The following is a 23431-nucleotide window of genomic DNA, read 5'->3' on the forward strand; positions in this document are numbered from 1 at the left end:
CACTTCTGCCCAATTCTACTGTCAGAGAGGCGAGCCCGCTTTCTTCAAGGGGAGCATAAATCTCTCTTTCTTTCTTTCTTTCTTTCTTTCTTTCTTTCTCTCTCTCTCCCTCTCCCTCTCCCTCTCCCTCTCCCTCTCTCTCTCTCTCTCTCTTTCTTTCTTTTCAATAGAAGCCTCCTCTTCTTGCAGTGTCTGTCTAGTGCCCTCTAATGACAACATTTAGCATTGTGCCATCTTCAAAAGAAATATTTTCACAGAGCCAGCAATGAACGATGTTTTTGGAGTTGAAAGGCAATAAATTAATAGCTGGCATACTCTAGTATTGTACCCTCCTCTGAATCATTTCTGTACCATTCTACTTGGCACAGGTCTGGCACGTAGTAGATACAAAATTAATGTTGACTGAATGATTGAAATCATGTATGAATGAATGAATGACGGGGTTTGATTTTAACATTATAACATATAACATTATATTCGTTTTAGGTATACAGCATATTTAGATGTACTGCAAAATGATCACTATAATGAGTTCAGTTAATATCCACACAGTTACAGATTTTTTTTCTCATGATTTTAAGATCTTCTCTTTTAGCAAATTTCAAATATACAATCCAGTATTATTAACTATAGTTACCTATGTAATGCTCTACATTGCATCCTTATGTCTTACTTATTTTATAACTGAAAGTTTGTACCTTTTGCCCCCCTTCACCCATTTCACCACCCACTCCCCACCTCTGGGCAACCTTCAAAGTTTGGTCTCTGTTTCTGTGAGTTAGGATTTTTTTAAAAAAGATTTTGCATGTATCTAAGATCACACAGTATTTATCTTTCTCTGTCTGACTTATTTCACTTCAATGCCCTCCAGGTAACAACCCCACCCGGTGATGGCAGGAGTGTTAAAGAACTTATGGCCATCTTCAGTTGCAGCAGATCCTTAAAAAGTTACCAGAAAGGCTGTGTAACTGGCTGGGGGCCAGATTTCCACAATCCAGCATGACAGATCTGGTCTCTCTGTAGCATGAACAGCGGCCAACGCCTTGGGAATCCACTCTGTCCATTGTCCAGCAGGGGCACTGAGGTAAGTGTATCAGAGATTTCTTGAGTCCTGATTGTGAATCTGTGGATTGGGGGTTGGGATGGAAAACCTGAAACAATGTGCCAGCTTCTCTGTGTGAATTTTCCTGCATGAACTAATTCTGGGATAATCTTAGAGAAATAGGAGCAAAAGGCAACACGTAAGCACAGTTCAGCTACTAAGGGTATTTGGCCTTGAAATAGTCCGTGAAACTGTACCTTTACACTGGTCAACACATGATCTAGCCAGGAGAGTGCTTGATTTACTAGATTTGTCCCCTTAAGAAAGAAATTGAGCCAGTTGAAGGTAGAGTCTTCCTGTGACTGAGTTATAAGAGAAAAGAAGCAAAGGGTGTTGGGATCCTGTATTTCTGCCATCACAGCCCTTGGGTAGAAGGAGAAAGACCAGTGGGAACTGGGAGTTGTCTCTGATAGGCAGGAGATGGGGGAGGAGGAGGGGCTTTGAGGTAAGGATAAAATAAGCTGAGTTGGATAGACTCAAACTGGTTCTGAGTTTGTTTTACATCAGTGTGGCAATTAGTAGTGCAAATCATTTTGAGTAGTGACACATGTCCCAAATCTAATGTTTGCCTGATGATAATAGCTGATCACTCAAGATGCAACCGAACTTAAAAGGGGTTGCTTATTGCTGGAAAAACATCCATAGAATTTACATTCACAGTCCTCCCGTATTTCCCCAGGGGACTCTTCCTTTTAGCACCCTTTGGATGTGTGGAGACTCCAAAATGATCCTGTTAGATGAGCAGCTCATTCTGTCACTAACTGATGTGACAGCCTAAGCAAAGTTTCCCATACATAGTTTCCCATTTCCTGTTCACACTCAGATGACAGTAATAAACCCCTCATTGTTCTATTGTTTCACCTGGAGCAGCATTTTTATTATTCATTATTGGGTTACCTGTTAAAATGGATGGATTTCCCTGAATGAAAATTTTCATGGCAGCCCTAACAATTAAGCGGAAAGTCCCCTTGTGGTCATATTGTATCCAAAATAGGATTTGGTCCTTCAAATCCCACACTCAGATGCTATCTCTATCTACAGACCAATTGTCTGGGTTTAATAAGACATGTTTTTGGAGGGCTTGACTTCAGTGCAAAAATCAATTGAATTAATCACATATCTCTTGGCTCTTAAGTTTTCTATACGTCAGGGGAGAATGCATCCAAGGTTGCTCTTCTGAAATTGGATCTGGGGTTGGTTTTTAGCTCAGCCTGCCTGTGGGACCAAATGGAGTCATCACTATCATTTGCACTGGCTCTTGTCTCTTCTTGCTCATACAAGGTGCTTGGTCCTTATAAGTAGCCCCCAAGCAGTTTACAGGGTCTTGGCAAGTAGCTTTCATGTACACATCAACAAATCTAGTCACTCGTCTGGTCAGGGCTTCCTGGAATTTTGTTTCTTTGTCTGCTACTGTGGTTGCTGATGTGTCCCTGAGGGGCCATGGCCTTTGGCCAGGCCTAGCAGTGCTGTTTCTGCAGCTGTCCCTCTCTTCCTCTGCAGCCAGGCCTGGGGGACTTCCTACCAAACTGGTGCTGGGCTCCTGTGAGGTGAGGAGAAAGCTGCTTTCCTCTTTTGGCATCAGACTTAGCACCTGAGAGGGTGCCACCGCCCTATTGCTTGTGCTGCAAAGTGTTGCCAGAGCGAATGGGCTCGTGCAGTTTTCGTTACAGCTGCCTCTCTTCATGGCGGCCAGCCATGAGCCCACAGGCTGGTTTCAGGGCCAATCAGAGTGAGATGCCTGCTTCTTGTGGACACATCCCTCTTCTCTGACTGCTGGACTTTGGGTCTGCTTCAAACCCCTGTGTCTGGTGTACAGCAAAGAGCAGGGGTCTTAAAGTCAGACAGACGCTAAGTGGGACGAGTTATCAGCTTTGTCACCTACCAGCTGTATGACCTGGGGCGAGTCTCTTAACTTTTCAGAGTCTCAGTTTTCTCATCCTCAAAAGGGAATGATAATGACATAACATACTCAAGAAACTTGGGGCACAAGACCCCAGTTCCTGGCACAGAGCTCCTTAGTGATAGGAATGTCTTTTGAGGTGACTTATGGGAGGGTAGGTCCCTAGGGAGCTTTCGGATGGGAGCTGGTTGCCAGAAAACCAACCAAATAATTAGAGTGGGTACTTTCAACCTCACCCCTTATGTCCAGGGAGGGGAGAAAGGTTGAAGATGCAGTTCAGTTACTAACGGCCAATGATTTAATCATGCCTGCACAATGGAACCTTGATTAATAAACAAACAAGCAAACTCTTGGAATGAGGAGGATTGAGGGGAGCTTCCAAGTTGGTGATCATATTCTCGGTGCTGGGAGAGGGGCACACCCCAACTCCATGGGAAGTCCTGCACCCAGGAGCCTTCCAGACCCCACCCTGCATACCTCTTCATCTGGCTGTTCATCTGTATCCTTGATAATAAACTGTGATGGTAACTGTGAGTATAGCACTTTCCTGAATTCTGTGAGTAGTTCTAACACATTTTTGAACCTAAGGAGGGGTACTGGGAGCCCCTGAAGTTGTGGTCAGCTGGGTAGACGTGAGGGTAGTCTGGGGACCCCATTTGTAGCTGGTGTCTGAAGTGGGGGGCAGTCTTGTGGGACTGAGCCCTTAACCTGTGGGGTCTGCAGGTTAACTCTGGGTAGTTAGTGTCAGAAATGAGTTGAATTGTAGGACACCTAGTTTGCGCCAGAGAATTCAAGAATTGGTGTTGGAATGATGTATTTGGTGCTGGGAAAAACCAAACAAAGCCTAATGAAGTGAGCTTTAATGCACAGTAAGTGCCTAGGAAATGGGCGCTCCTTTTTTATTGTAATGCTGTTGCTGTTTTATTATGAAATAAAAACAAAATTTAACAAAAATGTATATAGTGCTAGTTACGTGCATGTGGCTCACTTAACTCATTTGCTCCTTATAACAACTCAAAAAGTCAGATACTATGATTATTCCATTAGCCCCATGTAACAGACGAGGAACCTGAGGCACGGGGAGGTTCAGGTACTTGCCGAAGCTCATGCAGCTAATAAGTGGCCGGCTTCAAATCCAGGCAGGCTGTGGCCTGAGTCTGTGCTCCTCATCTTTACCGTATGTTGTGGTTATAATAGGTCTTATTATTATTACTGCAATTTGTTCAGGGAGGCCTAAGTAGCCAAAAGAAGATTCATCAGTCATGGGAGCTGATCAGAGAAAACTGATATCATGTTAAGATTGTCATATATATTTGTTCCTGAAATAAGTACCAGCATTTAAGGGTGTAATAGCTTATTCAGTATTTGGATTATTAATAACCTTTTTTCTCCCAAGAAATGTCCATCATCCCAGGGTGAAATGTAGAAATGTTGAGTGCCGGCGTACTGCTGGAGGTACAGATGTACTTGGGTTTAATTAACTTCTCTTGAGAAAGTTCAACCACTTGAGAGCAAAGTGTCTACAATGAGCCTGTTTCCATGCTGCCAACAGCACTGGACAGTCAGCTCTGTGGCTGCAGAGCGAATGATGAATGCTCCTTGTGCAGTCTCCCCCGCAGCAAGGCTGTAAGGGAACCCTGCCCCTCTGTGTTGGTACCCTGCAGATGGAGGGAGGGCCATGTCAGTAGCCCTGCCAAGCAGTCAGTGCAAAACGCACACCCATTTATCATGGCAGAGCCCGCACAGTGCCAGACCTGCACAGATCTGTAAGTAAAAGGCATTTGAACGTGAGACCCATTGGATCAAACCGGCATCACCAACAAGTAAATGACTTCTTTTCTTTTTTTAAACCTGGTATAACCTATACAGGGCTACCACTTAATCGTACTCTTTGACCCATTGTATCACTTAATCCTTACAAAGCCCCTACGATGAGTGGGGTACTAGGATGACTAGGCGTCCTGGTTTACCTGTGGTCCTGATGCAAATATTGGAAGAGTCCTTTTTTACTTTCCAAAGTGCCCCAGGTTGGACAGTAAATGACATGGTCACCCAAGAACTTATGTTCCTTTTATGGAGGAGGAAACAGGCACAGAGAAGGTGAAGCAGGACTAACTCAGCTGTCAGTCTCCAGTGCCAGGTGCTTCCTGCGAGACTCTTGCTTCTCCATCAGGTGAGGGAGCACATATTCCTCGCAGTCAGTCTCTCTGGGGAACTGGAAACTCGCTGGGGTGACTTACTATTGTTTGGAACTCCTCTTTCTGAATGACCTTCAGAGTCATACTTTTATTTAAAGAACATTTTTGATGGGAGCAAATCATGACCCTGGGAGGATCAATTTCATTTTTGGAAATATCCTAAACACTTTCAGAGCCAAGTCTTGTGAAGAAGGTGGGAAATTCTGCTGGGGAACACCATTTTGGAGCCAAACCAAAGCTTAGTTTGAATTACTGAATGGTTTATTTTTGTATGATTGTTTGGCTGGTGAAATTGGCTTTGAAAATAATTCTCCAAGAGTCATTCTGCAGATGTTTTCGACGGTGACAGTGTCACTTAAAGTGGGTTTAATTCCCTAAAGTAAATTATTTTTTTAAGTCTCATTTTATCATGCCTGGTAGATGTAACATATTGTGTCTAGTCTTTGGTAGCTAAGCACATTTAGGTTGGAATGAGTGGATGAGCTGGCCTAGGTGATTGAAATTCCTGGCCTTAGATGAAGAAAGTAAATCAATTATTTTCCTAGAACTCATATTTCTATTAGTCGAATTCCCAAGCCTTCGTGTCCTACCAAGTGAATTCCAATGGGTGTCATCATCCTACATTTTAAAAATCAAAAGTCCAGGTAACCTGTGTTTGCAGTACTTAACACCTGTCTTTCCTCTTATGATAGTGTTTTGGATGGGTTTATCTATTAAAAGTAATCATTATACATTTTAATTGCACTTTTTAACGTATAAAACAATGTCAATTCTAATTTTCTTTTCTTATTTAATTTGAAAACAGCCAAGGGAATAAAGTGAGTCAGGCTTTATCACTTCGTGTTACAGGTAAAGAAAGAGCGGCCCTAGAGATTGTGTCTTGCCCGTGGGCACATAAGCATAAGTGGCAGCATCTTGACTTGAGGGTGCCCATGGCACCTAGTTCCTATTAGCTTCCTTTCAGTGGAGCCAACTCCCTTCCTCTTGATTGTTCTGTTCTCTGAGATAATTCAGTCTGTATTAGTTTTCTATGGTGGCTGCAACAAATTACAACAAACTTGGTGGCTTAAAACAACAGGAATTTTTTCTCGTATCGTGCTGGAAGCCAGAAATTTGAAATAACTCTTATGGAGTGCAATCAAGGTATCAGCGGGGCCGCATTCCCTCTGACAGGTCTAGTGCAGAATCCATTTTCCTGCCTTTTCCAGTTTCTAGAGCTGCGTTTATTGGATTCCTTGATTCGTGGCCCCTTCCTTCCTCTTCAAGGCCAGCAGGGGAGCATCTGCAAATCTCTCTGTCTGTTCTGTCTGCATGTTGTCTTTTCTGTGGTTCTACTACTCTCATTATAAAGGGACTCTTTTATAAGGATATATGTGATAGCAGTGAGAGCCCATCTTGTTAATCCAGGACAGTCTCTCCATTTCAAGGTCCTTAACTTATCACATCTGCAAAGTCCTTTTCTTTCTTTCTTTCTTTACCATAAAAGGGAACACTCACAGGTTCTAGAGATTAGAATGAGGATATATTTGGGGAGGGGTTATTATTCAGCCAACTACTGCCTACTCTTTGGCCTTCAAAGATTCATATCCATCCCGTATGTATTTACCCCATCTCAACATTGCTCTGTCTCATTGTAATGGTACAATACTAATCCTAGTCCAAAATCTCATGCAAATCTCATTAGCTCACGTCTCAGATCTCACCATCTAAATCATCTAAATCAGGTATAGGTGAAACTCTGCGTGATTCATCATGAGGAAAATTTCCTCTCTATCTGCGGACTTGTGAAACTAGAGAACATATTACTTACTTCCAAAATGCAATAGTGGAATAGGCATAGGATATCAGTCATAGATGTTTCCATTCCAAAAGGGAGGAAATGAAAAGAAGGATGGCATTATGAATCCCACACCGTTTCAGAATCCAGCAGGACAAATTCCATTAGGTTTCAAGGCCTGGAAGCAATCCTTTGTGGTTCATGGCTCTGCCTTCTCAGCCACATGCCCCACCTTGGGAATCAGTCTTTCTTTTTTTTTTTTTTTTTTCTTTTTTTTTTTTTTTAAGTAGTATGTGTTTACAGCTGAATAGTTTTATGACCCTGTTTCTTGACTGTAGAATTTTAAGATTTCTATAGCTTTTCTTCATTTTGTCTTCTCTCTGTCCCTTTCAGTCCAAACTGGCAGTGCTTGTTCTAGTACCATTCTCAAAAACCTATGTTTCCAGTCTATATCATAGGGCTTCATGCCATTAGATAACAGGGTCCTCCACAGGTATTTCTGGATTTCTATTCCAGCTTCCACTGAGGTGGTTGAGGGGACACATGAGTCACGTGCTTAATCTTTTTTTTTTTTTTAAGATTTTATTGGGGAATCGGGGGAAGGGGAACAGAGAAGTTGCTGTTGTTTTGTTCTTCAGTCTAGTTGTGGAGGATGTCGCTTCACTGGCCCAAGCTGGCACCATCATTGCGCTCTTCCTGGGTGAGGCACATCAGTCGCCGGCTTCTGGACGGCTGCTCACTGCAGCTGCTGGCCGCTCACGCTGGCTGCTGGCTACACACGGTAGCCCATGGCAACCCACTGCAGCAGGGGTTGCAGCCTACACCCAGCAGCCCAGCTCCAGGTTGAGCTGTTGTTCAGCATCTTAGCTGTGGAGGGCAGTGTCACTGGCCCTCATATGTGGGATCCGAACCGGGGCCCTCTGGCGTCCCAAGCCAGCTCTTAACCATCGCGCCACTCGGCCGGCTCATGTGCTTAATCTTTTTGGCCCTAGCTAAAGGTTGTCCAGGCACATTCTTTTTTAAATTTTTTTATATTAAAACAAACAGTGTGTATTTATTAATAGAAAATAGTATAGGAGGGAAAAAGAAAAATGTCACATGAAGGGGCTGGGACTTCAGGTGATTTTTTACATTTTTCTTGATACTTTTTCCTGTGTTATGTATTCATATACATTACTCTTTTTTTGTTTTTTTGTTACATGTGCATGATTTTATTTTATTTTATTTTATTTTATTGTTAGTTTCAGGTGTACAGAACAATGCAATAATTATCCTTTTCACCCTTCTCACAGAAACAACTCCCCTCCCCCATCTACTACCCTCCCACCCCCAATATCATGCTTATCTATTACAATTCCATTGACTCCATTCCCACTCTCTACTCCACGTCCTGTGACTATATGTATATATAATTATAGTTGACATACAATATTATTCAACATCAGCTTCAGAAATACAGTGTGGTGGTCAGGCCTCTACACCGACTATGAAGTGGTCTCCCTAACAAGACATGAGGCCATCTGGCCCCCTAAAAAATGTTTACAACATTATTGATTATGTTCCCCAGACTCTGTCTTTTCTATCCCTGAGGCCATATTGTAGTTACCAATTTGTATTGTCTCGTCCCTTCCCCTTCTCCTTCATCCCCACCCCCTCCCAAATAGCAACGCTGAGTTTTTCCTCTGTGTCTCTGAGACCATTTCTGTTTACATTTCTCATTTATTCAGTTTTTTAGAATCCACGTATAAGTGAGATCATATGGTATTTGTCTTTCTCTGACTGACTTATTTCACTTAGCATAACGTTCTCTTGTTCCATCCATATTGTTGCAAATGGTACTATTTCCTTCTCCTTTATAGCTGAGGAGTACTCCATTGTGTAAATGTACCATAGTTTCCAGGCACATTCTTGACTTCTCTTCAGAGCATAATTTCCTCATGGTGAATGCCCTATCTCCTAATTTTGGCCTCTTGTACAATCTGGATAGGCTGTTAATTTCCCAAGTCATCAAGCCCTGATTTTTTTTTTTCTGCTTAATGGTTCTTCCTTCGTTTTTCTCTTTCCTTTCACATTTTACTTTAAGTAGCAAGAGTAAACCAGGCTCTACTCCTTTGCTTGGAGATCTCTTCAGCTGGATGGCCGTGTGCATAACTTATCAGGTCTGCTTTCTACACAGCTGTAGGACACAATTCAGTTTAGCATCCTGCCCCTGCATACCAAGGGCTGCCTTCCCTCCAGCCTCCATTTCCTCCTGTGACCTCAGCAACAGTGCTTGTAGAGTTCACATTTCTACCGATAATCTGTTCACAGCAATCTTTTCTTTTTATATCATGGGTCTCCAAATTCTTCCCACCTCTCTCTACCCATTACCCAATTCCAAAGCCATTTCTACCTTTTTAGGATTCATTACAGCAGGTACGAAAATCTGTAGTAGTTTCTAATTGCTGCTTTAACAAATTACCACACTCTTTGTGGCTTAAATTTCACGTGGCCCAAACCAAGGGCTGCATTCCCTCTGTGGGCTCAAGGGGAGAGTTCATTCCTTGCCTCTTCCAGCTTCTAGTGACTATCAGCTTTCCTTGACCTGTAGCTTTATGACTCCAATCTCTGCCTCCATCATCACACTGTACTCCTCTCTTCTGTATGTGTCAAGTCTCCCTCTGCCTCCTTTTTATAAGGACATATTTGGTTACATTTAGGGCCCAGTCAGATGATACAGGATAACTGTCCATCTCAGGATTAACTTAATTATATCTGCACTTTTTTTTTCTTCCATATAAGGTACCATTCACAGGTTCCAGGAATTAAGGTGTGGCTATGTCTTGGGGACACTGTTCACTCTTCCGCAGTTCATTTTTCATGCCTGCGTCTTGTCCTGGTCGCATGATATCCAGGAGTCTCCGTTGTGCAGCAGTGTAGTGTACACAAGTTAGGTTGCAAGTTGCCTCAAAATGCCTTGCTCCACTCCCCTGACCTCTCGTGGTGACAGACTCATGCTCTAGTCACAGAGTAAGCCAGGCTGGACCCAGTCATAGATAATCTGTCCCCTGACCACTGTGGTGGGTGCATGATCCACGCCAGCCAATCAGAATTCTTTCTGAGATTTTCAAATTGAACCTAGGGAGAGAAATGTTGTAGGGATAGGAAACTAGAGCTACCTTTCTCCACCATGTGCTGAAAACCAAGAAGGACCTGCCTTGTCAATTTCTCCTTGTTTACTACTGAAATACACAAACTTCTCATCAAGAAAAGTCCATTCCTTAAAAACATACAGGCCTGACTTCCTGCCCAAGTGGGAGAAAGTCAGCAGGTGAGGGTGGCAGTCTTGATGTGTTTGAACTCATTGAGATATTTTAAAAATTTCAAGAGGTTATTCTGGTACATGAACTTATCAATACGTCACCTTGGTACCTATATTCTTTTTCATAGCTACACAAAAGACACCTTAAATTCTGATTAAACATATCACACATTGGTTTTTGCTCCCTCTTGAACCCCACTGAAATGATGTAAAAGGAATGAAAAGTTATAAACCCACACAGACAAGGAACATAAGAGAGAAAACAGTAGCAAACTGAAGATGTCGACAGATGCTAAGATGGAAAGCAACTGCACGAGGGGAAACTGGATCAGCAGAGCAAGAAAGCCGGAAGTAAGTTCCTGGAGAATGGAATTTGCAGAAAAAGCAAGCCAACTTTTGCCACACAATCCTAGATAGACTTGAAAATGGGAGCCTCCACATCCCACTAAAGACAGGCGTGAAGCGTTCAGTTCAGTAGAGGCTAACCCTCATACTCAGGACTGTGTACCGCCTTTGAATAGCTTTTCTATGTTTAGGAAAATCTGAAGTTATGAGCCTTGCTTCTCCAATCTGAACTGTAATTCCCAGCTTCCTCTATAGGTAGTCATGTGACCTGGCTGTGACAATCAGACACACAAAATTTTAATTCAGAAGTGAGCTGAGGAAAGAAGATCTGTGTGTGTTTTCATTTTTGAAGCAAAGGACTTAGACTTTTAGTGGAAGCAGTCAACCAGCGGTTGTAAGGTCAAGTTTCTTATATATAATTGGCATTGGTGGAAGGGGGGTGGTGGGAGCAGTTGTAATCTACTTTACTGCTCAGTAGAGTAGTTGAGTCTGGGAAGATTTCCTCATCAGGCCTGTTCGGTGGGGGTGGTTTTGGGCATAGTTCTGGAAGGTCAGCCTGGAGCCTGGTTCTTCAGCCTTCCCAAAGAGTCAATGAACCACCCACCAGTTACTAAGTTCTTCTTCCACTTACACTACCAGAGTCCATATGTGTTAATTGCAATTTGAAAACAAACAAACAAACCAACCAACAAACACAAAAAGCCAAAAGCAGACAAACCAAAACACAACCCTGTTAATAATATATATGTAGTAGTTTTATTCCCAGATACCCTTTTCAACTCCAAAGAACCAGATAATGGATTCTTCCTCATGACAGCTGGAGAAAAGAAATTTGTCTCTGGAGAAATCCAATCAGAAGAGACCCAGATTGAGGATATCAGGAGCAATGAAAACTGCTTTCAGACATTAAAATGAAATAAGGCGAGAGACTTCTCAATCTAATCTTCTTCCTCTTCTCAATTTCCAGAACGTAGGCAGCCAGGTATATATTCCTCAGGCAGAGGTGGGAAGATTTTTTGGGGGAGTAATTGACCACTCCAAGAGAAAAGACTTCCAATGAATTAGATACGTTTTTGCCCATTACCTTCCAGTAAAGCTCCACTTACTCACAGAAAGCTGCCAATCAGCTTTTCATTGCCTCTCTCTTAAATATCAATGGATGTGTAGGAGTCACCAGATTTTTGAGGAGAGCTTCTTTCTTGAGTGAGAAAGACCAAAGCAAATACTGTGAGAAAATGAACTTGATGAATACAGTGATAGTGAAGTGAGCAGAAGTCACCTTAATTAAAAACGCTGTAATTAATATTTTCAGAAAGAAAAGAGAAGACATTTCACTGATGAAACAAAATACAATGCCACTTTTAAAAAGGGTGGGAGGACAAAGAGCTGTTGGAAATTAAAAATATTATAGCAGAAATGAAAAAAAATCATTAGAAAGTTGGAAGTTAATGTTGAGGGACTCTCCTAGAAAGTAGAACAAAAGAACAAAGACATGGATAGCAGGAGAGAAATGATGAGAAAATCAGAGAGTCAATTCAGTAGGTCTGACTATTAACCAAGAGACACAAAAAGTGAATAATTAAAAAAAATCATACGTATATTGCGAGCCAAAGAACTTAATCTCCAGATTGAAAAGACCTACTGTGCTCAGCACATGAGTCTACATCAAAGCACATTGCCATGGACTTTCAGGGTGCCAGGGATGAAAAGAGAAGATGCCAGAAGTTTCCAGAGAAGACCAAACTAGTCAGACATCAAAGGATCAAGAATCACAATGAGATCCCACTTCTCAGCAGCAAACGTGGAAGCAAGAAGTAAAGGGAACAATGTCTTCAAAGCTGAGCAATGCCTTCTAACCTGATAGCCCTATGCCTCCCAACTATTAATCAAATGTGCAGGTAGACTACAGATGTGGGAGGTCTCAAAACATGTACATCCAGGGAGCTACTGGATGATTTGCTCCACCAAGCAAGAGAAAACATCAAGAAATAAAATGTAAGATTATGGAGACATGCACTCCAACTTTGAGAAGGAGTAAAGTAGAATAATGATGAAGGGATTTCTCAGCATGACAGTTGTTCAGGAACCTCAGTAAGCAGGAGGATAGAGGCCTTTTGCCAAAAAAACAAAAGCAAAATAAAAACCCCCCCACAAAACTTCAAAAAGAAAATACAGTGCTGATAGATCCCCTTAGGATTTGGATCTTTTGAAAGGGGTTTTATAATTCCATCAGAGTCTGAAAAACTGGCAATAATTATAAAACGAAGTAGATGGGGGAAAAAAAAGCAATCACTAACTTTAGGGAAAACAAAATTTTGCATAAGAAAAAAAAGCAAGCATAGTATACCGTTGGTTTCACTTGTGAATAATGATTATATAGTAATAATTTGAACAGTAACTACTGATAGACTCAATGTTGTGATAAAGCTGTGCTATGAAGAAGGTACAGGTGGAATGTAGTGTGGGGATGCGATGAGGACATAGGGTGTAAGAGGCCTAAAACGTTATTTGTCTGTAGAAGGAAATCAATAGGCAATCCTTAAAAATAATCAGTTAAGGAACAAAAATATAAGAATATAGAAACACTAAGAGAAATGTTGGAAAAAAGGAGCTGAAAGAGTTGAAAATGCTTGGCTCTGGAAGCAGGACTGAAGGGCAGGGAAGAGCACTGCTTTTTTGCATTGTAAGCCTTATGGAATTCCTTGTTTTTTAAAATTATGAACATGCATTACTTGATACAAATTCAAAACCAGCTAAATCTTGGAAAAATTTCTTAGATCAACAGGCACTCTCATCCTCTGTCATTGGGACTGTAAATTAGTACAGTCATTTTGGAAAACTGTTTGTCAGTCTCCACTGAAGCTGACTATACACATATTATATGATACAGCAGTTCAGTTCCAAAAGAGCTGTGTACAGCGGTGCACCAAAAGATGCACAAGCATGTCTGTAGCAGCACTCTCCATGAGAACTGGAGACAGAGAAGAACAGAGGGTACATCCACAGTACGGTGAATATTGTATGGTCATCCAAAGGAGTCAGCTTTAGTAGTGCAAATGAGCTACCCTTACTGCAACCCCAAGGATGAACCGCACATACATTGTGCTGAGCAAAAGAAGTCCAGCACCAAAGAGCACATGCTATGTGATTTCATTCACACAAAGTTCAAAACCAGGCCAAACTGACCTATGGTGATAAAAGTTAAGATATTCTGATTGCCTTTGGGAAAGAGGTAGGGGAGGGTAGCGACTCGGGTGTGTGTGAAGGGGTCTTATGGTGCTGGGCAGTGTTCAAGTTCGTGGCCAGGTTGTTGGTAAGATGAGAATGTTTACTTGGTGAAACTTCGTCAAGCTGTACTCTATTGATTACGCTCTTCTGTCTGTATACAATATATTAACATTAAGTGAATAACCTTTAAAACTGTTTATTGGGTCAGCCGAGTGGTGCGTTGGTTGAGAGTTGGCTTGGGACTCCAGCTCTGAGCAGCAGGGCCCCAGTTCAGATCCCACATGAGGACCAGTGACGCTGCGCCTTCTACAGCTACGATGGTGAACAACAGCTCAACCTGGAGCTGGGCTGCCGTGAGTCGCCGGCAACAGTGTGGGCTGCAGTGGGCTGTCTGGCAGCTGGCGTGAGCTTTCGTGAGCTGCCATGAGCCGCCGTGCGCAGCCGTCCAATGGCTAGCAAGCAACTGCCTCAGCCGGAAAAAGCACAATGATAATACCAACATGGGCCAATGAAGCGACATCCTCCACAACTAGACGGAAGAACAAAAGGACAGCACCTTGTCTGTTCCCCTCCCCCAATTCCCCAATAAAATCTTAAAAAACAAACAAACAACCCCCCCCCCAAAACCTGTTTATTAAATAAAACACACATATTTCTACAAGAGCAGCTCAGCCCATCTGGACCAGAGAATCTGCTGTTCTGGAAAATTAGGATATTATCGACTAACTTATGAAAATACATTCAGAAATCTCAGCAAGTTGAATATGGTTATTTCTGGGTTTTTAGTTTTTTACTTCAATTTAAGAATTTTTTGGATCTGTCCTGTTTGTGTATATTCTACATTAAACTGCTTCAAGGTTTGTTTCCCCTCTCCCCCTCCATAATTAATGATGACCTTCAAGCTATTTGAAACACAAGGTCTTTCTTCTGCCTCTTGCATGTCCTGCTCATGATTTTAGGTGCAGTTCTGTTCAAAAGACAACAAAAGCAGAACAGGGAGGATTAAAACTACCTAGTAAAGGAAAGAGCAAGCATTGACTGGTTTTCCTTGGGGCTGAGGAGGCAGGGCCAGAATTCTCTGTTTGACCTTTCATGTTACCCAGGAATCTCACTCCCTGAAATAATATAATGCATCAATGACTTTGGTTTTTCCCAGAAGTGTTTAAGAAGACGGGACATTCATCTTGCCTTTGCCCTTTTACAACATTCGTGTTAGAAATCTTCATTGTGCAAGTCTTGGGAGGAGGGGCGAGTGAGCAAAAATACATTCTCCTGACCTTCACATCATCACACTACAAAGCCCTTCAGTTGCAGGTGTTTGCCTTGCTATCTTGTTCCAGATCAAGGGAAAGCAAAGGGAGGCCCTCCTGAAAGTTCAGCCACTTACGCTGAATTACAATGGGTGGATTTGCGGGAGACATGAAATAGCCAGAGTTGGTTGTAATGGGATTCATACACACCACAGATTTGTGTCTGCAGTCAGCAACCCACAGGGAAAGACCTTCTCATGAAACAATCTGGAGGGGGTTATGCTGGGAGGGAAGCTGCTAAGAATTCATCAGGACACAAAACGGATCTTGGATACCATCAACTGCGTTTGGTCGCTTAATTTTCCCTCTAAGACTGATGATTATTTGGGTGCAAGTTCAGCTTTTGATAGGATGGGGAGTATGTAGAATGATAGCAGTTAGCCATTTAAATGCCTGTGTTTCTCATTGGCTTTATAATAGATATACTATCTTACATTTATTATGCTATACTCCTAATACTATAATTATGTATAGTAAGAATATCTGTGATATGTAGTAATAATATTATAATACTTAGAATGAGGAAGAAATTCACTGTGAAGCCAGGAGAGCTGGACCTGCATCCCTGTATTTACTGGGTTGTCGGAAAAGTCATGACGTATTTTTTCTCTTTCTCGTTGCAAAAATTCATTATGCCTTTTCTGACAACCCAATATTTGTGTGAATTTGAGCCACCTACTTGCTTTCTCTTTGTCCCCATTGCTGCCCCTGTCACGTGAAAATAATTATGCCTATGCTGAAAGGTTTCTCAGGGCTAGCACTTAGTAATTGTTCATGAGCTGCTAGGCATTTCCCCTTTTCTGGCCCAGCAAAGTTACCTTTTGAACAAATCTTAAAGTTGCTGTCTGTCCAAATTCGTGTATTGGAACAGCTGGAACAGAGATTTATGCCTCTGTGTATTCCCAGTGCTTCCAACAGTCTGGCAGAGAGCAAGCCACTGAAGCCATCTCTGAGAAATAAATATTAGACCTTGCTTCTCAGCACACAACCCTCTACACCTGGAATGAAATCCGAGCCCCTTGTCACAGTCCACACAGCTCTGCCTGCTTCTCTAATTCCATCTCCCCAAGGCTCCATTCCGTACTCTGTCCCAGACACACCTGCCAGGTCGCTCGTGCCTCAGTGACTTGGGACTGGATGTCCCCCCAATCGGAATGGCTTCCTTTGCTTCTTGGTATGACTGATAGCTGCTCATCCTTCAAGGCTCATCTTGTGCCTTTCCCAGGAAGCTGACTCTGAGGTAGAATTTAGCATGAAGGGGTTTCATTATGGGTGACCCTTGGGCCCACCCTCATGGAAGGGAGGAGAACGGAGCAGGAGTCGGCAGAGGGAGACGTGGAGAATGTGGGGCTGGTGCAGCCTCTGCGGACCACACGGGGAGCTCTGGGGCCGGCATGGTCCTGTAGTAGTGTTGCCTCCAGCTGGCAGCCATGGCCAGACCTTCCTACTCTCTCATTCCTCAGTCTTAAATGGAGGTTCCTCCTCCCGCTGGGAAGCTTGTGACCTTACGGAGGTGACTGTCTCAGCTGAGGCCATCACTGAAAGGGCTGACAGCTGCAGGCTGAGAGCCAGCAGTATTGCGAGGCGTGGAGTCCTCCTTTGAAGGGGGATAAGGGCAGCGTGACAATGTCCACCACACAGCCTTCCCTGACCACCCATGTCTGTCCCGTTGTTTTCTATCTGAGAGTCTGATTATTTCCTTTCTTTTCTTATTGTTCCCCCCACTCAGCTGTGGGGTCCATGAGGACAGAGATCGTGTCCACTCACCAGCTCATTGCATAATGCTTCGTATGGTAGGCACTTAATATGGATCTATTGAGTGAATGAATGAATAATGAATGCTTAATAATAACCAACATGAGAGATATCAAAGAACATCTGTCTCTTAGAGTAGCACTGAGCTTGCAAAAGAGGGATCATGTCTTTGCTCAGCTTCTCTGACATTTATCATGGGATAAGACCATGAGCAAAATGACACCAGAACTCTGTGTTCTTAACACTTCAATCTTTATGAGCAAAAGAAGAATGACTGGTGTCAGTGCAATGGAAATGGCTGTAAGGGCGGTAACTTGGTCTATCAACATCCCCGTCCTTGACTCCAGGAGGCAGCGAGATAGAAGAGAGAAAGCCCTAGGCAGCTCAGGGGACTCAGGACCACCATGGGCAGTACAAAGGGTAGAGCGTCTCCAGTGAGTTGAAGACAATTAAGCCTTGTTCATAGATATTTTTTCTCTTCCCTGCTGCCTCATTCAACATGAACACTTAGAATCTGAGTAGCTTAAAACCCACCAGTCAAAAGAAAAATAAAGTGCAATTTAATTCTAAAAGAAATAAATTGTGCTTACCAAACTGAGGATTCTAAACAGTAGTTCAGGTATTTCTGTGGCAAGACACACAAGACCTTATGGTGACTCTGCCTTGTGTTGCGTTGCTGTTGTTTTTGGGCCAGAAAGCAGCTTTGCCTCGTACTCTCTCTTCCCAGCCAGGAAACAATTACTCAGCATGTATTATTAACTCAGACTTATTTCTTTTATTTATCCATTTACTCGTTCACTGGACAAAAGGAATTTCCCCATGATGCTTGGGGAAGGGAAGGCTGCTCAATAGTTTTGGTGGGTTGATAGGGCTTATTTATTTTTTAGATTTTGTTCATTTTGAACAACAAAAGAGAGAAGAGGACACAAACTATTTTGCTCCTTGTTCATACAGTCATATAATCATATACACACTAGTCACAGAATCTAAAACCTTGGTTAGGCATAGAGCGGCTGTAGCTTGGGAGGAAATTTGGAGAGTTTTGGATAAAACTGTTGAGTGACTCTCTTGGGCGCAGGTTGGATAGGGTAAACATGAAATTTATTGGTGTCTCTCTTTCCTTTTTGTTTTTGTGTTTTCTCAAGTTTTCTGCTTTAAGCACGTATTACAGTTGTGATCAGAAACAAAGCTATTATTAAAATAAATGTAGTTTTGTTAACTACTTTGAAGATAGAAGTCAGTGGAAAAGATTCTTCATGAGTCTAAGCTGTTTTAATTTGAAAAAGAAAGAAGCCCTCCCAGTAGGGATTTACTTAGAGACTGCAAGAAGTAGTCATTTTTCTTTGAAATCATCATTTTATACATGTTCTTGTGGATTACAATTTGTTATCTTTGTCAAATTATGTTCTTTTTTCATTCATTATTGTATTGTGAACAATTTTTCATGCTATGGGATAATGGAATATTCTTTGAAAGCATTTAAAATGGCTACATAGTCTTCCATTACGTGGCTAAACCATCCTTTAGTTAACTAGTCCCTTATTGTTCGACATTTATGTTGTTTCCAGCTATTTTGCTTTATAAATAACTATCATACATATCTGTGTACATAAATGGTTGTGTACCTCCTTGAGGAGTCCCTTGGGATGAATTTTGAGAAATGAAATGCAGAACCAAGAGCATGCCCAGTGGAAGGCTCTCAGACGTGGTGCCCTCCTAAGAAGCTGTGCACGGGGGTCTTCATCCCACAGGGGGCTTCTTGGCCTTTGGCTCAGACACACTCAGCCATCTGGACAGAAGCTAGTATAAGGGAAATGGCTCGGGATTCTTGGGCTCAAGTTATCATCTACTGCGCAAGCTCAGGTAAGAAGCTTCACCACTCTGAGTCTCACTTCTCTCATCTACGAAACTGGAGCAATGGCAGTGGGCCTCCAGATCATTGTGGAGCCCAGTGATAATCTATCAGCCAGCGATCGTGCTAGGGGCATGGCCACTTCCATGTAAACGTGGAAATAAATATGGAATAATACACAGGAAGTGATGTATGTGAAAGAGTTTGGAAAACTGGGTTTCCTTGTCTCTACAAAACTGTTATTGTAGCTTTTGGGACCAGCAAACAGTAAATGGTGTCACTTAATGAGAATGGGGAGGCATGTATTTTGATAGAGCCATTCACTTTCAGGTTTATTGCTTAAAGTAACTAAAGCTTGACTTTAAATTGCCACATTAAGAAATAATAGATACTTGACTTGTAACTTTGATTAGTTTTTAGAACCTCCTCTTTCCTGACCAAAGAAGAGGACTCTGGGGGCATCCCTGCTCCCTTCCTTGTTGGGGCTCTCTGATAAGGGCAGTAGGGAATGGCACAATGCTTTCATCTGAAATTTAAAACCTTGTTTTTCTTGCTGGTTTGAGGCATACCAATGCCTGGTACTTATTTTTCTTACTCTGTTTCTTGCTCCCTCAGTGAACAGGGGATAAGAATGACCTCAAATCCCGTGACACAGAAGCAGTTACAGCTAATATTTTAGTGTACTTCCTTCCTGGTAGAATTCACATGGATTCCCAGATATACATGCAGAATGTGGTAATAGGATTGGGTTTCATAACTTCATATTTTGTCATTAATATTGTATCTTCAACATTTTATTTTGTCATTAACTATTCTTCCACAATATGATTTTCCATGGTTGTAGAGTTTTCTATCATATGAGCATACTATAATTTATTTAACCAAAGCCCTATTGTTAGATTTTTAATTTTCCAACATTTTTTCTAGCATAAATAATGCTACAGTGAATATTCTAGCATAGGAATATCTGTAGGTATATCAACGGAAATATTGAGTCAAAGGATAAGGACATTTCAACGCTTCTTGCTGCTTATTCCAAACTATCTTTCATATACAATGGACATCTTTACCTCAGTCAGCAGTAATGTGTATCCTCATTTCATCCAACCCACACTTACACTTGATATTATCTTAAAAATACTTCTTTCAAATTTGATGGGAAAAATACTTATGTATTGTTTTGTCCTTCTGGTCCCAGTGAGGTTGAACATTTTTCATGTGTTTTATGGCTCCATTATATATCATGCCTGACACCTCCCAGCTCTGCTGCTTCCTGGCAAATTATTTAATCTCAATAAACCTCAGTATCCTCATCTGAGAAATGGGTATATAATAGTACCTATCTCATAGGTTGTTGTGAGCTTATTCTTATTTGTGCTCTCCACTTTTGTTTGAGAGGATTAAATGAGATAAGACATGCAGAGGGATTAGTGGGAAGTACTGAAAAGTAGTAGATGCAATAATTATAAATAATGATCACATTAGTTTTACTTCCCATGCAGTTAAGTTATTATATCTGCCAAAGGAGAGAGACCAAAGATGTATTTTCTCTATTGCCATAGCTATGAGTTTTAATTCTAACTCTGCTCCTAGAGTGTCACAGGATTGCACTTAAGTCTGATATTTCTTCCTTCTTAAACTAGATGAGGACTCATTAACCATCCGTGCAGCTTCCCACACATGTTGGAGAGTCACTTGTAGTTCAGGATTTGGGTCTCCTCTGTAATATCTCTGACAACTGGTTATATAGTTTCTGGCTAGAAATGTCCTGCAGTGCAACACTCATTCCTTCAGGAGCACGTGATTCTATGTTTGCATAGTTCTGGAAGACAAGTGTTCATTTTATCAAGTAGATCTCTTCCGCTACTGCCATTTTGGTCTGGATTATTCTTTATTGGGATGGGGCGTCCTGTATGTTGTAGGCTGGACCAGATGCACTAGATGCCAGAAGCACACCCCGAGTTGTGATCACCAAAAATGTCTCCAGACATTGACAGATGGTCTCTGAAGGGCAAAACCACTCCAGGTTGAGAACCACTATTTGGATTGAACATCTGTGTTCCTTTCCATTGTTCCCCATTGAGCATTTGAAATTTTTGGCCAAATTCGCCAATCTGGGCACTCTCACCCGGCTGCATTCTAGTTTGTCATTGGTTTGCTAATGGTGTGCAAAGGCCTTTAGAACTGATGTGCAGTTGGCACATTCCAGGGAGGGTCTGAGGAGGAGGGTGAAACAAGACATCTTTTTCTATTGTATCCCATGGTCATACTGGGCTTTTATCTTACTTTACTTCAGTCATTTATATAGCTTTGACCACCTCAACACATCTTTGATTCTCACTTTACTCCTGGTCAATCCTGACTCCTGAGAAATGTGATTAGAAAATGATCATGAGAGCCCCGACCCTCCACACAGGCCCCCCTCTTGCAGGAAGTTAGTCTTTTTCTTGAAGCCTTCAACTGATTGTGTGAGACCCATCTACTTTATAGAAGTGATAGAGGGCAATGTAATTTACTCAAGTTTACTGATTTAAATGTTAATCCTATTCAAAAAATACCTTCCCAGAAACATCTAGAATAGTGTTTGACCAAATATCTGGGTACTATGGGCCAGCCAAATGGACACATAAAAATAACTATCACAATGCTTAATAAGTATTGTTTAAAACCCATAGACGGTTAGGGATGGCAGAGACCGAACAACGTTCATTTTACTGATGAGGAAAATGAGACCCAGAGTGATGGTCACATCCTCACAATCACTAGGAAATGGAGTCAGGACCAGATTCCAGCTTCTTGACTCCATTTACCTCACTCCCTCTCAACCCCTCTTTCCCTGAGGAAACCATTGGACATCATAAGTCCTGCCTACCTTTGCCCCCAGGGTTGAGGCCACATCTGGAATTACGCAATACTTCTCTTCCACTCCAGCCTCATTTGCTCCTTTTTACTGAAATCCCCTCCTGCAGCTTCCTGATGCTAGCTCAGAGCAATCTCGTTACCAGACTGTGTGATAGACTGTTAGTAAAATGGGGCCTCCTTCTTTTCTTAAAAACAAGCTGATAGTGGTGAGAATGGTGTTCTTGTCCTCTTGGAAAAAAACAGGCGTCAAATAAAAACAGTGATTTTCTCTATAACTAAATCAGAGAGTTTATCCCCCAGGCTATTGACACAGGAGAATCTGGAGGAAAAAAAACAACAACACAAATATTTTCAACTAGGGTAATTCACAGTGAATAAGACAGCAACATTTTCCAATTGATAACAGAAATTAATTCAATATTTCATGTAAGGGCAGAAGAGTTCATTTCAAATGTGGTCCCTGGATCCCAAATTGAAGCTCTCACAATTTCCTATTCCTACTACAGGAAACACTCTATAGTGAGGTTACTGTGATTGCCCTGCCTTTTATTGGGTTGTTGGAAAAGTCATGACATATTTTTTTCTATGTTTTTTTGTTGCAAAAATGCATCATGAGTGTTTTGACAACCCAATATTTATTTATTTTATAAAGAATTGCTCAGCAATTTGCTTCGTGTTGGTTTCATGAAACCCTCAGGTCAAGATTCTTGGGCACATTCAAGCCAGTAGAACTTTTCTGAATTAAGAAAAGAAAATCATGAATTTAAAATGTTTCATTGATTGAAGTAGATAATTCCAAGTAGTGTTCTAGAATCATGCTTGCTGGCACAGCTGCTTAAAAACATTCTTTCAGGGGTCAGCCAGTCCTTACCAGCAGCAGCCATGACCAGAGAGTGGAGCACTGGGAAGGGAGCGAGGCTTTGGGGCTATGGGGTAGCAATGATTGACCTTGGAAAAGTGGTTGGGAAGGTCATGAGTAGGGGACCACACCTCCTGATTCACTAGGAGCTGTCTTGGTTTATGCCTCTTATTCTGATTTAGCTAGTATAACACACACATCTTTGGTGGGCTCCTGGAACCTGCCTAGTAATTTTCTAACTCGGAGCGCTTGCATTTGCTGTTCCTTCAGCTTGTAGTGCCCTTCCCCCAAATATGAGCATGGCTGATTCTTAACATCCATCAGGTCTTAGGTCAAATTGTCTTCTCCTTAGAGATGTTTCTCAGTTACTCTCTATCAAAGGAAAGTTTATTTTTCTTTTTTCTATGACCTGAATGTTTGTGTCCTCCCAACTCAAAGCATATGTTGAACTTCTAACCCCCCAGGGGTAATATTAGTAAGTAGGGCCTTTGGGAATTGATTAGGTCATGAAGGTGGAGCCCTCATCCATGGGATTAGTGTTCTTATAAAAGGATCCTACAGCGTTCCTGAGCTCCTTACACTAGGTAAGGACGTAGTGACGTTTGTGGTCTTTTGTTATGGCAGTCTGAATGAACTAAGACACCTTCATGGCATTATTTCAATTTCAGTTATTTTGTGTATTTATCTTTCTGTTTATTTTCTGCCCCTCCTCACCCATGGTATCTCAAGTGCCTGGAACTATGCCTAACCGTCAGTAGGCTCTCAATAGTATATTGAATTAAAAAAAAAAAAAAAAAGAATGAATGAACTGAAAGGTGCGAGTAGTTAATAGAATGTTAGCAGTAGTAATAAATAAACTTTAAATCTATTGGCTTATTGGACTCGAAGTCTAGTTTTTATTAATGTTGAGTCCAATCAGTCATGATGGGGTGGCTGTGTAGA

At 41.8% G+C, this 23431-nt stretch overlaps 1 long non-coding RNA gene across 1 annotated transcript in view; it reads left to right on the forward strand.

Moving 5' to 3' along the window:
* Positions 1 to 891: 891 nt before the first annotated feature.
* LOC109387272 (uncharacterized) overlaps positions 892 to 23431 on the forward strand; it is a 240669-nt gene continuing 218129 nt past the window's right edge. Inside the window, exon 1 of the long non-coding RNA XR_002124955.1 lies at positions 892 to 1084. This is a non-coding gene — a long non-coding RNA (uncharacterized LOC109387272). The remainder of the gene's footprint in view (positions 1085 to 23431) is intronic.

The sequence above is a fragment of the Hipposideros armiger genome, unplaced genomic scaffold, assembly GCF_001890085.2.
Source record: "Hipposideros armiger isolate ML-2016 unplaced genomic scaffold, ASM189008v1 scaffold_152, whole genome shotgun sequence".
Lineage (NCBI taxonomy): Eukaryota > Metazoa > Chordata > Mammalia > Chiroptera > Hipposideridae > Hipposideros > Hipposideros armiger.